This window comes from Equus caballus, chromosome 9 (assembly GCF_041296265.1).
Source record: "Equus caballus isolate H_3958 breed thoroughbred chromosome 9, TB-T2T, whole genome shotgun sequence".
Classification (NCBI taxonomy): Eukaryota; Metazoa; Chordata; class Mammalia; order Perissodactyla; family Equidae; genus Equus; species Equus caballus.
In genome coordinates, this window is record NC_091692.1 from 53,320,734 (window position 1) to 53,334,076 (window position 13,343).

Genomic DNA, 13,343 nt, shown 5'->3' on the forward strand with positions numbered 1-13,343 from the left:
CCTCTTTAACTTTAGATGGATCCATAGACTGCTCCATCTTCATTTATCCCCCGCTGAATGGTCTATTACAATTGTAGTGGTTAAAACCAATGGGGAGCTTATGCCGTGACAATTACTGAATGAAGTGCGTCATAAATCTGTGAGGTACCTGCATTTGTTATTGCTCTTTTATAAATGATAACACTAAGTTTTGAAGGTCACATGGTTAGTAAGCAGTGGAGCGAAAATTCAATACCAGAAGCAAGATTTTCACTTCTCTGCTAAATTATTTTCTTAACTGAACCATTCACTACAATCAACTAAATATATTGCTTCTTATTAAAACCCATGTTGATGATGATAATTAGAGTAGGGAAATGGTTGTAAAAGGTCTTTGAATACAATAAAAATGTTCTACCAATGTAGGGTATAATAAAATAATAATTTATAGTCTCCAAGCCCTTTTATATCATCTCATTTAACTTACTGTCAGAAAAGTCTACTGATTATTCTAACAATATGATTAATTGAGAGCTTTCTGTATAAACCATATATGGGCTATCAATTTCAAAGAGTTAGGAAAAACAAAAAGTTTATTCCAGGTCAGGGTTACTTTAATAGGATTTCCTCTTTCTTTGGTGGTAGGGGAGATCTGACAGGAACTTAGGGTCATGAGCTCAGAATCTACTTAACTATATTATTTTGCAAAAAGCATGCATTAATCAGGCAGAACCCATAATCAACACAAAAGAATAGAAACAAGCTTTACTATTAAAGCATTACTATTGATTCTTATAAACACCAAAATAATACTCCTTCTAGGCCCATTACACAGGTAATAATAACCATTCATTTAATTAATACTGACTCACAGTGAAAAATTCAATCTGAGTACTTATAACGCCCACATTAATATCAGGAAGGTTCATTAGAATTAATACCACAATAAATATAAAATGAATTAGTAATGATTGCACCATTATTTTAAAGCATTCCTATTTGTACTCCTGTATTTACTTTAATCACCATTACTTTAAATAGCAATTAGTAAAAGATGGGCTGGGCATATTTAAGTAGGAATAACAAGGCATATAAATATAACCCAGTGCAAGCCTCGTATATTTTATCTACACTCATGTATCAACACACTCAATAGTATGGGAGGTTTCTAAAAATGACATATTCTTTATAATATTAGTGAGGAAAATAAAACCATTTACAATTTGGCTTCCTCCCTGGTTTTAAATTGCTCATTCCTTCTCAATCACCACATTCTGATTCAAGATGCTAGCAGAGTGCCCAGCACCATAAATAAATATTTGTTAAATACTTTCTGTGCTGCCACGATATATACTCGCCTAGAAGGATGACTGGTTACACTTGGGTGTTTAATTTTAACGTTGATTACAAAGACTCTGTCGTTGATTAGTTATATCATGGATTTGCTATATATATAACCAATACTGGATAGAAATTATTTAATAGGGGGAGAAAGAGAGAGGAGATAAACACTCCTCTGTGTCTGCTGGCTACCATACTGAACTGGGATAAGGAATATAATAAATCACTTTTCTTTTTCAGAGTGGGTCCTTTGGAGGAAAATTAAGGAAAGAAAGTATGAAGGCCTTTTTTACATTCTCTCTATTCTCATTTTTTTATGGCTGACTCATGATCTTTCAGGAAGTTAGGAAGCTGTTCGCCTCAATAAGAGCAACTCAGATAAAAGAAGGCAAGGGGGAAACTACACCAACAGAACTCTCTTCCTCTCCTTTATCTCCTTGCTAATGATGGGCCCTTACACATTGGCTTTTGCAGAATCTTAAACCTTGATCATATTTGGATTGCAGAAAGCTGAATAGAGCAGAAAGTGTTTAAGTTGCTATTAATTTAAAACTTATCTGCATTTGCTCTTAAATACTGAATAGTCAGATACCTGTCTTTTCATAAATTATTGACAAAGTGATAGAGGGCAAATTCCTTGAAAAGAATGTCACAAAGGGCTTAGCAAGTTGGAGGGGAACATATGAGGGTTTCTGATGGGTGGGAGAGGATGTTTCTATTTGAAAATCTGGTTCTATTTGGGGTTCACATGCTACATGATAAGTACAGTCGACGATCAAAGTTCTGTTCCATGTCAGAGTTCTATCCTTGCTTTTAGTTGCTTTAATTTTCTGTTTTCTTCACTTGTGTGACTATTTGTCCAGCAGAGAAGCTAGGAATTTGCTGACTGTGGAGAGAGTGACTGTAAGTGTTTGAAAACACTAGAAGCCCTGAAAACCAGAGAAGCAATGAGCAAGCTAGCATTTATTTGAAAGGTAAACATTAAGTCCAGTTAGAGAAACAAAACACAATTTATTATCCTATTGATCACTGAGAGACTAATGTCTTCCCTTTTCCTAAAGACATTTATCCAATAAACTTTGCATGTACCGCAGCAACAACCTGTAACGCACTTACAAAGGTGTCACTAGTTTAGCGTTTACCAACAGTAAATGACATGGAAATGGTATCCTGGGTGAAGTGGTTTGTATGGTTCACAATCCGGCATAAAACCACATGAGGGTCTTTCCCACCTCCAGCTTGAGGCCATTCTCCATCTCTGAAATAGAGAGGAGATGGAGCATTCTGGGCAGTGAAGTAGACTCAGAGTGTTCCTTCCTTTCTATTCTCAGTTTACACTTCCAGGTCAACACTCTAATCTGATCTGAGAAGAGTCCACCATTTTTTGAACACTTACTTTGTGCCAGAAACTTTGTTCTTTTAATCTTTTTAATGACTTAATAACATGTTAGTATATCCATTTATAGGTGAGGTTCTATGTAATAACTCAATAAAAATATTATACTGTGACGTTACAAAGAGAAAACTTTTAAATGGGTATCCCCATCACAAAAAACCTCTTTCTATTTAGTCATGAAGCGACATAACAAAGGAAATTCACAAACTGAGGACTAAAGTTTAAAAAACACAGGCAATAAAGGACACCCACTACCACCACAAATCTCACGGAGTCACCTTGTCAGGGACCTGCTGGAAGTTATTTGTAACTTCATAGGATTCTAGCCCTGCATGTACGCATGTGAAGTGGATAGACTCTTCTCACCATTCTTGTCAAAAACATTTATTAAACACTAGGTCTAAATACAGAATCCTGTGCTAGGTACTGAGGGAGTTGCAAGGCTGTAGCTGTAATACGTGAGAACACAACCCTTTCTCTCTCATTTTGGATCAAGCTATTGTCTCTTTTCAATTTGCGTGATAACTTTTGAGAACACTTTTGGAGATCATAAATTACTGGGCACTCCGCCACCATCTACTTTGATTGTAGCATAGTGGAAAGGAGAGTGAGAACAAGGGAAATGGATAGATGAGAATCTAAATAGACGATGCTCTACTCTGAATAGACTAGGGAGAAAGAGAATGTAAGAAGAAATCAAAGGAAGTGGAAGGTTAATAATAATAGTCATACCTAATCTTGATTAGAGCTTACTATATACCAGGCACAGTGCCAAGTGCTTTGCACACATTATCTAATTAAAGCCTCACAATATTCCTTTCATTTAGGAACTATTTTTATCTTCAAATTACCAATGAGAAAGCTGAGGGTTAAAGAAGGTTAGTATCGAGCTTAAACTAGCTAGTAGGTGGCAAAGTCAGGATTCAAACCCAGTGCTTGCACACTTAATCATCATGTGTCAGGAAACAGAAGGAGAAAAAGAGAACCTGCAATTACTCGTGCAAAGAGCAAGTACGAACCTGTGCTCCTAATGCTACTGGCATGACATGGAGTCAGGAGCCAGGGTTCAGGACGAGCCTGGCTCCCCTCAGGAGCGCAGCTATCCAGGTAGCTGTTGCCTCTGTTGTTTTTTGCAGCCATGCTGGTTGACTCTCCCTCTCTCTCTGAAGTCGGCCATAGATATTAATGGGGAAATTGTGGGTTATGCAATAAATGGCTTTGGAGAAAAAATGTTTTTTAGAAAAATTTTTATTGAAATATAACACACATACAGAAAAGGAAATAAATCACAGGTGTCAGTTCAATGAATTTTCACAAAGTGAACACACACCTATGTAATCACACCTATGGTACACATGTGTAAACTTTGTAACCAAGAAAAAAAATATTACCAGCTCCACTAGTCCCCCTCATCTCCAGTCACTAATTCCCTTAAAGTGTGACCTCTAATTTGACTTCCAAAACTATGGATTAGTTATGCCCACTTTTGAACTTCATAAAAATGGAATCACATGCATTTTGTGACTGGCTCCTTTTTAAGAAATATTTTGTTTGAAAAACTTATTCATGCTATAACAACCAGCAATAGTTTATTTATTCTATTAATGTATAGGACCTGTTGTATAAATATATCATAATTGATTTGTCCAATATACTGTTGATGAATATTTGAGTTGTTTACAAGTTTGGTGCAAACTGGAGAGAAGTCTTAGAGCTGTCCACGGTGGGGAGTTCGATAGGAAACAAAGCAAGAAACCTAAATGGTTATACCCTCAGCAAAAGAATGAATGAAAATCAGCTAATTGCACAGAAGAAACAGCAGAAATATTGCCTATCTACACCTTGGCACAGGGTGATGGGAAAAATAAATATAGTCCCTGAGAATTTGTAAATACAACTTGGTTTTCTTGTATTTTAATGATTTAAATTCACACTGTCACAACTAACTTCCTAGAACCTCAGGCCTTCTAAATATAATCTGTAAATCCTCAAAACTAAATGAGTTAATTAATTAATTAATTCACACTATCTGTGTAGTCTTCTTTAGGGGAACAATATTTCAATCCAGAATCAAAATATTCCCACAGATAAAATTCTAAGGAATATGAGCTCACAGTTGAGAATGATAAAAACGCTCAAGGGAATGAAGTCCTATAAGGGATTGCCTACAGACAGCTACTGCTCCTCTATGATTAGTATTTAAAAATATGAAACAGTTCACAAATAGCAAAACAGAACAATATTTTTACAAGATCACTTAGATTTGAAAAAAATCCACATAAAATTTTATAAATTAAACATATAAAAACAGAAATCTAAAACTCAATGAATAGGTTGAAAAGGAGACTGGACAGAGCTGAAGATATAATTTCTAAGCCAGAATATTTAACTCAACAATTTACACAGATGTTAGCACAGAAAGACAAAGAAGATGGAAAACATAAAAGAGAGAGTAAGAGATATAGAGAATAAAATGAGTGCTCACATACCCAATGATGGGCGTCATCCAATCCTTTGAGGGCCTGAAGAGAACAAAAAAGCAGAGGAACTGTGAATTTGCTCTCTGCTTCAGCTGAGTCATCCACCCTTGGACATTGGTGCTCCTGGTTCTCAGGCCTTTGAACTCAGACCTGGACTGACACTGTCTGCCCCTGGCTGTTGAGCCTGAGGACTCTGATGGGACTTATATCATTGGCTCCCTTGTTCTCAGGCCTTCAGGATTGAACCATTGGCTTTCCTGGGCCTCTAGCTTACAAATCTTACAAACAACAGATCATGGGACTTCTCAGCCTCCATAATCACATGAGCCAATCCCCCAAAATAAATCTCTTTCTATATATCTCTATACATCGTTTTGGTTCTGTTTTGTTGGAGAACTCTACTACAAATAGTACACAGTGGTTAAAAATAAGAACTATAAATAAATGCATAATATGAATGCATCTCAAAAACATAACATCACAGAGGAATGAATATGTACATGTAATGATTTAATTATATAACTAAAAAATGGGTCAAATTAAAGTGTTTTGTTTTAGATTTATATGTATATACATGTAAATTCCATAAAGCAAAGCAAGAAGATACTTACAAAAGTGCCCTCTTGTGAGGGAGAGAAAAGGCACAGAATGAACAATGAGGTAAAAAAAAGACAGAAAAGAAAATGGCAAGGGGTGTAGACTTCAAAAATACTAGGAGCATTCTATTTCATAAGCTAGGTGATGGTTACCTGGATGTTATTTTTATTTTTTTTAATTGTATACATGAATAGTGTATGCTTTTTTATACTTTAAAGGTTTAAGAAAATGACTGTGTGCCAGTAGAGCAACAAAAAGGAAATGGAAATAAGAATTATGAGAAAATGAACTCTATAAAAATGAGAAACAGTGTGAATGTGAAAATTACCAATTATTAAGCTAATCTTTGGCAAAGAAGAATTTCAACATGCTTCTCTATCCATGAACATTAGCCCTCAAGTAAAGAAAATGAAGAAACAGAAGCAGAAAGAGTTACTCTGACGCCCTAAAAATGAAAGCAATCAACTAATAAATTACTGAGATATTTTAACTTTCTTCTTTGTTATTTTTACATGGATGACTTTATTGTACTTTAAAGAAATTATACATGTTTAATAAAAGTTCAGACAAAACTGTAAACGACAAACTGTGAACTAAAAATTGTAAAGCATTACGGAAAATATCACCACCCAGAAATAATGATTGTAAACATTGGACAATCATATGTACCAAAGGAATACTGGGAAGTTAGAAAAAATATTTTTACAAGGTGAGATGAAATTGTAAATGCTACCTCCCCTTAAGTTAAAAATCATTGAAATTAATTTTTTACATGTTTAATAGAAAAAAATGAAGCTAAAATAAATATTAAAGTAATGCTGAGGAGCCGGCCCCATAGCCAAGTGATTAAGTTTGCCTGCTCTGCTTCGGTGGCCCAGGGTTTCACTGGTTTGGATCCTGGGTGCAGACACGGCACCAGTCAACAAGCCATGCTGAGGTGGCGGCCCACATAGCACAACCAGAAGGCCCTACAACTGGAATATACAACTATGCACTGGGGGCTTTGGGGAGAAGAAGAAAAAAATGATTGGCAACAGAGGTTAGCTCAGCTGCCAATCTTTAAAAAAATAAATAAAAGTAAAGCAATGCTGAAATTTAAACAAAAATTTTTTAGACGCAAGGAAAACTATTTTTCAAAAGTTCTTATACGATTTAAAAAAATAGATTGTGAAAATCATCAGCTTGTTGGGATAATTCTATCTTCTTACTTGCATGCTACATTTAACCTCTCACTACGATGTGCAAAACTAACAATCTTAGATTTCCTCCCCAGTGCCCCACTTCTTGATTTTGGATAGTTGGAATATTATTTTTATCTTCCAAATTTTACTAATTTACATTTTAATCTCCAATAATTATAAATAGCTACAGTTGTTTTACCACTTTACCATCTATGAATTCTTTTTTTTTAATTTATCTTTCATGTGGCTTGAATATATGAGGTGCTTTTTCCCTCTTTATTTCCAAGAAGAATTTATTATTTCTCTTTTTCTGAGTCCTGTATGTTGCAGAATATCTGCCTATTGCCTGTATACTTAAATTACATCTTGGCTAATATTTTTTGGTCACACTTTATTTTTCCTCAAACTGTTTAAGCATTGCTCCATCACATTCTAGTATTGACCGTTGTGTAAAAATACAAAATCAGTCTAATTTCACCCTTTAGTTATTGAATTTTTATAGATGCATGCAAAATTATTTCTCTACTTTTGCCATTCATTTTAGTTAACCAAGATATGGTTCTGTGTAATTTTTCAGAGTTCCTGAGATGCAGAGGAGTTTTCACTCTGTAGATTCAATGTTTCTGTTCATCTCAGGGAAGTTGTCCTTCATTTTAACTCTGTATACGTTTTCTGCTCAATTTATTGGGTTATTCATTCTGAAGATATCAGTGATACATGAGGTTGAATCTCTTTTCCCATCAAATCTTTTATCTCTACTGTAATGGCTTTATTCCCTTTGCCTTTTTCTTTTGTTTTCATTGTGATTATCCTGAGTTAATGTTAGTAAATTAAATATTATTGTCATGAATCAATTTATTTTGCCTCTTTCTTTCTGTCTTTCTTTCATCTTTGCTTTTCTCTGTAGTTTTGTATATTCGTTCCAATTTGTTTTCTTGCCTCTTCAATATCCTTCTCATCTCACTCATTTCGTCTTTGAACTCTCATTGTATTTCATAGGGCGAAGTGTGTTAAATTCCTTTTGGTTTCTTCATAACCAATATTCTATATGCAGGGCTTTTGTGCCATTTATTATGTTCTTTTCATGCTTAACACGAGAAAACATACTGACTATAAAAGTAAGAGATTCTGTAGAGCTTCTATAGGGATCACAAAAATCTAGAAAATACAAATCATGTTTTCTCAATAAAACTTTCCTTATTTCCAGATATTTTTAACTGCTTCTATTTGCTATGACAAAGTATGATAGTCTCTGTGGTTTCTTTCCTATTGATCTCTACCTACTTAATTATCTTTTCTTCTGACTTACAAGTTGAGGACTAGGCCTTGTACTTGATGCAATAGGAGATGGAAGTGTGTGTACCTGCCTCTGCGTGTGTATGTGTGTGTGTGTGTGTGTGTAGGGGATGATGACAGAAAGTTCATGTTGGCACTTTCCTCTCTCTCTCCCTCTGTAGTCAAATGGCCTATGCTAAGATGGAATCCACATAGTTTGAGTGTAACCAATCCTGAGAAAGAATAATTTAGGGACTGTAATCGTTAAACTGTTAAGAGCAGATTCTGTGTCAATTGAAGATTTTCTTGAAATTTTCTTTTGTAAGATCTTGTACTGAAAACAATGTTGGTTGACTACTATTCGATGCTGAATTTCATGTTAAATTTACCCATTTTTCCTCAGGCATAGAAAAGTTATTTTTAGTATTTTTTTAAATTTTTGGTGAGGAAGATTTCCCCTGAGCTAACATCTGTTACCAATATTCCTTTTTTTTTTTTTTTTTTTGCTTGAGGAAGACTAGCCCTGAGCTAACATCTGTGCCCATCTTCCTCCATTTTGTTGTGGGATGCCTCCACAGCATGGCTGATGAGTCAAGTAGATCTGTGCCCAGGATCCAAACCTACAAACGTGGGCCACAGAAGCCAAGGGTGCAGTGCTTTGACCACTCAGCCACAGGGCCTGCCCTGAAAAAAGTTTTTTAAAACTAAGATTCTTGAAATCTTAAAAGGAATGGAGGCAATATCCTAAACATGAGTGTGAAACTACTAATGTAGAGTAACCTTTTCTGAAGAGTGAGACTAATTCTTTATCACAGCCCTCAACAGGTTTTATTTAGAAGGTACTTAGGATGGCCCCTAAGTCCCATCTCAAATCCCGTAGTATTCCTTTAGCGTATTAAGAGATGTTGTTGAAAATTCTGAAGTTTCTGTAACTGAAGTTAGAATTCTCCCCACAATATAACATGACTGATAATTTTCTGAAAGTAGGATTTGGTAAGGATCAGGGAACATCTAGAGAACTTGGCACTTTAATTGGAGGAATCGTCTGAGGGCACAAGACCACCTAGGGGCGCATGTGGCAACTGACCGTTATTTTACAAATTGGTCAAGCCTGGCCTTGCTTCTCTGAAAACGATTTTCCCGATGTCAACTCTGCCTGTGTAGGACATACCCAATCAATGAATTTCAGCTGTCATCATGATCAACATGGATCACTGAACAATTGACTAAACTGTGATGATCAGTATTGATTGTGAATGTGTCTGAAATTAAAATATTGGATATACTATGGACTATTCATTTTCATGAATGTAGAATACAGTCATTGAACCATGAGTCTTTAATTCCCATGCTGGTCACCTCATCTTACACAAACCAAAATGTTCATTTTCCTCTATTTTTCTTCTAAAAGAAGGAGAAATTTAAATGGTTACAGAAGAGATGTAGGCAAGCATCTAAGATTTCTTGAATTCAACATTTTTTCAAAGAGAAAACAAAACATGTTCTAAAAAATCACACATACATGGTGATCATTCTTAACAAAATGTATATGATATATGCTTTAGGTCTCCTATGTAAACTCTGTGAGTGTAAGAACAGTATTAATTAATTTACTCAACAGCTGTTGATTAAGCAGGCATTATAATGTATTGGGCACTTTCTACATACAGAGATTCAGGAACTTTTCCAGATGCAGAAATAAAATGGTATCATGCCTTCTGTTGCTCCCATAGTCTAGCAGGGAGAGAAGAACATGATGAAGTAATCGCATCAATAAATGTAAACTTTAGAGGAGTTTAAGTCCATTGTCAGTGAGGTATCTGGTACAGTGAGTGAGGAATGGGGGAACTGGTGAAATGAGGCAGGAAGGTTGAAGTTTGCTGAGGAAATGATAATTAGCTGATGCATGACATTAGAGTAGGATTTCACTTAAGAAATTAACTATGCAAAAAGAAAGATGGAGCTGAGGTGGATGCAAGAACAATCCAGGCACAGGAAATAGTGCTACTGCAATTAAAATGGCACAGCACATTTGAGAATTTGAGAGAAGGCTAGTGTGGCTAAGAGTAGAAAGCAAGAGCAGGTAAGGTGAGACATGAGGCTGGAGAGGCAGGGACAAGCCAACACAGAGGCTTAGAGTAGGATGACACATGTCCCAGTAAGTCTAAGACAGTCTTACTTTAAGCCTACTGCCCAGTGTAATTAATAATAACACACCTTTTCACTCTTAAATGCATACCAATGTGCTCAGGGAATTATATGATCACCCTACTTAAAGGCCACATTAAGGATTTTAGTCTTTATCCTAACTCCCAAGAATGGGAAATATTTAAAACGTTTAAGCAAATAAGAGACATGATCACATTTTAGGCTTGAAAAGATCACTGTACAAATGTGCAAAAGGTTGATGAGGGCAACGGTGGATGCAGGAAGACCAGGTAAGAGGCTGATGCAGGAACTGGGGAAAGATGACGGTTAATATGGACAAGGTTATGCTCAAGGAGGAGGAATGAATGAATTTGAGGCAATGAGTACGTCCTTATCTAATCATGTCTGCCTTGGCCTGGACAAGAAATCAGTCAGGCTTTGGAGCACATTGAAATTGCTTGCTACCCAAAACTAAAGAAACTGGTGAGGAACCTCATGCTAGGGATGAGAGGAGAGAACGCAGATTTGTAATTAGATCAAACAATAGAAATTCTGGTGGAGTGATAGACATTGGCGGTTGGGAACTATGGAGGCTAGGTGAGGGTTCCCATGTCCTGTTAAAAAAGTATTCTGAGGGTCAGGCCACAAAGAGATCTGTCTTTGTAGTGGATTACCAGTCACCTCTAGAAATAGTTTATAGTATTGTAGGGGGTGGGGGTGTCTAGGATTCATATGTGGAGCTTATAACTGCACATCCCCATAAAAGGGACAACTGTTTTACATGTATATTGAAGAGATTTCTTCAATCTGCTCTCTGTGAGGTGTAGGGGGCACAGCGTAAAAAATCAGAAACTCAAGTCAGATTATAAACAATTTACAACAAAGTCCTGCTGAACAGATTTAGATTTCACCTTCAACCCAAGAGGTCAATGAGATACATGTGATTCCTGAACTTCATTTAAGAGGAGAAAGAGAAAGGGAACAACATAGCCACCCTCAGGGATTAAGACCAAAGAAGAAGGTTTAAATGGAGAAGTCAAGGAAGGCTTCGTTAACTAGAAGTAATGCAAGAATAATCACCATCTAACAAAGCTGGAGACTTCTCATAAGACCCCTAAAGGGCAGCTCAAAATGTGGGTAGACTAGACTATGATGTCTCTTTTGCTTTCCAAGTGCCACATTTGGTCCCAAATGAAATTCCTGTGCAAGTCTCAGCATTAATCTCTTGGTGCCTTACAGACCTCAGGATGCATTATTGAATTCACTGACAGGTGCAGAACAACCAAGTGCTTGCAGGTTGGTGACACCCATGTGATTATTTTACTTGTAGCAAGAGGAGTACACATAAAGGAGAAAACTCAGTGGACATCCACCTCCCTTCTCTCTCAATAGACACAGACCATGGAGAACGCTGGGGATATTAAGTCTGAAACTGTTGGATTTGCTCCCAAGAATACTTTCTAATTTCTTGGCTTCAAAATGCAATAGAAGAAACTTTGTAAACACAATGCAGTTACTCTTAACAACGCAGTAAAGAGAGGCAATAACACGTCTAAGGGCACCTAAATCTTCTCTCCCAATCTAGCAGGAGATAGGGAAGAAAGATTTCCTAGAGGAAAGCCTGGGTGTCCTTAGTGGACACAACAATTCACTGAAGAAGTGAGTGAGAGTGATCGGAAAAAAAAAAATGTGAAAAGGCCTTCATCCATTCAGTCAGTCACTCAACTATTGACTATCAAGTATCTATTGTGCCATGCAGTGTTCTAGGCTGTGGAATTATAGCTGTTGATATGAAACACATAGTCCCTGTTCTCCTTGTTCTCAAATAAGACATACGTGAAACAGACAGAAGACAGAAAATGAACAAATACATACATATATAAATATATATTCAAAATTATTACTGAGAGTTATGACTAATGTTAATAAAATAAGTTGGGGTGATCTGACTTGAAGGAAGGACTGCAGATAATGTAGTAAGGGAAAGCTTCTTACTGAAGTGATAGGTGAGCTGAAGTGTGAATGAAAAGAGAAGACAGTCATTTGGAACTAGGAAGAGTCCAGTCTGAGGAAGAGCAAGTCTAAGTCCCTGCTGGAAACAGGAGACAAAGGGGAAGGCTAAGATGTCTGAGATGCAGTGAGAGATGAGGGAGTATTATGCCATGAGGATGGAGGGATAGAAAACCAGAACTAGGTGTTGTAAGACTTTATGGGCTGCAGGAATCTGGAATTTTCTACAAATATGATGAAAGCCATTGGAGAGTTTTAGGCAGAAGAACTTCATGATATAAATCAAAAAAAAAAATCTCTGGCTTCTGTTTAAAAAACCCACTGTCAATTGTCAATAATCATGAGTCAGTTTGTGGTTCGTTACAGTAGACCATTTGAGAAGTGATTATGTCTAGATCTAGGATGATGGAAGTGGACGGATTTGTGACATTTTATGAGTTAGAAATAAAAAGCTTTGCTGATAGACTCAATGTAAGCATTAAGAGAAAGCATAAATCAACTCTTCTCTTTAAGAAAGTTGATGGATAATGGGGCCATTTGTTGGTATAGGAAAGAATGGGAGAGGAAAACATTCTGGATGATGGGAATCAGGGGTTACATTTTTGGCATGTTAATTGGAGATAACATCAAACTTGGAAGTTAGATATGAGTCTATAGTTATTGTCAAATGCTCTAGATGCTTACTAAACATGGTAATTTGGTGGACACTAGCATATAGATCTTGTTATATATGGTCATGGGATTGGAGGAGATCACTAGGACAAAATGTATTCAATTGGAGTTCAAGTGGAAGGATCCAAGACCAGATTGCTTTATGTAATAAGTAGTGGGCCAGAGTAGTGGAGGAGAAGGCGAGAAGAATCAAGGTGAAGGAAGGAAAGAGCAGTTTTCAGAAGTGTGTGTAAAGAGAATTAGGAAAGATTGGAGCAGCTGCCC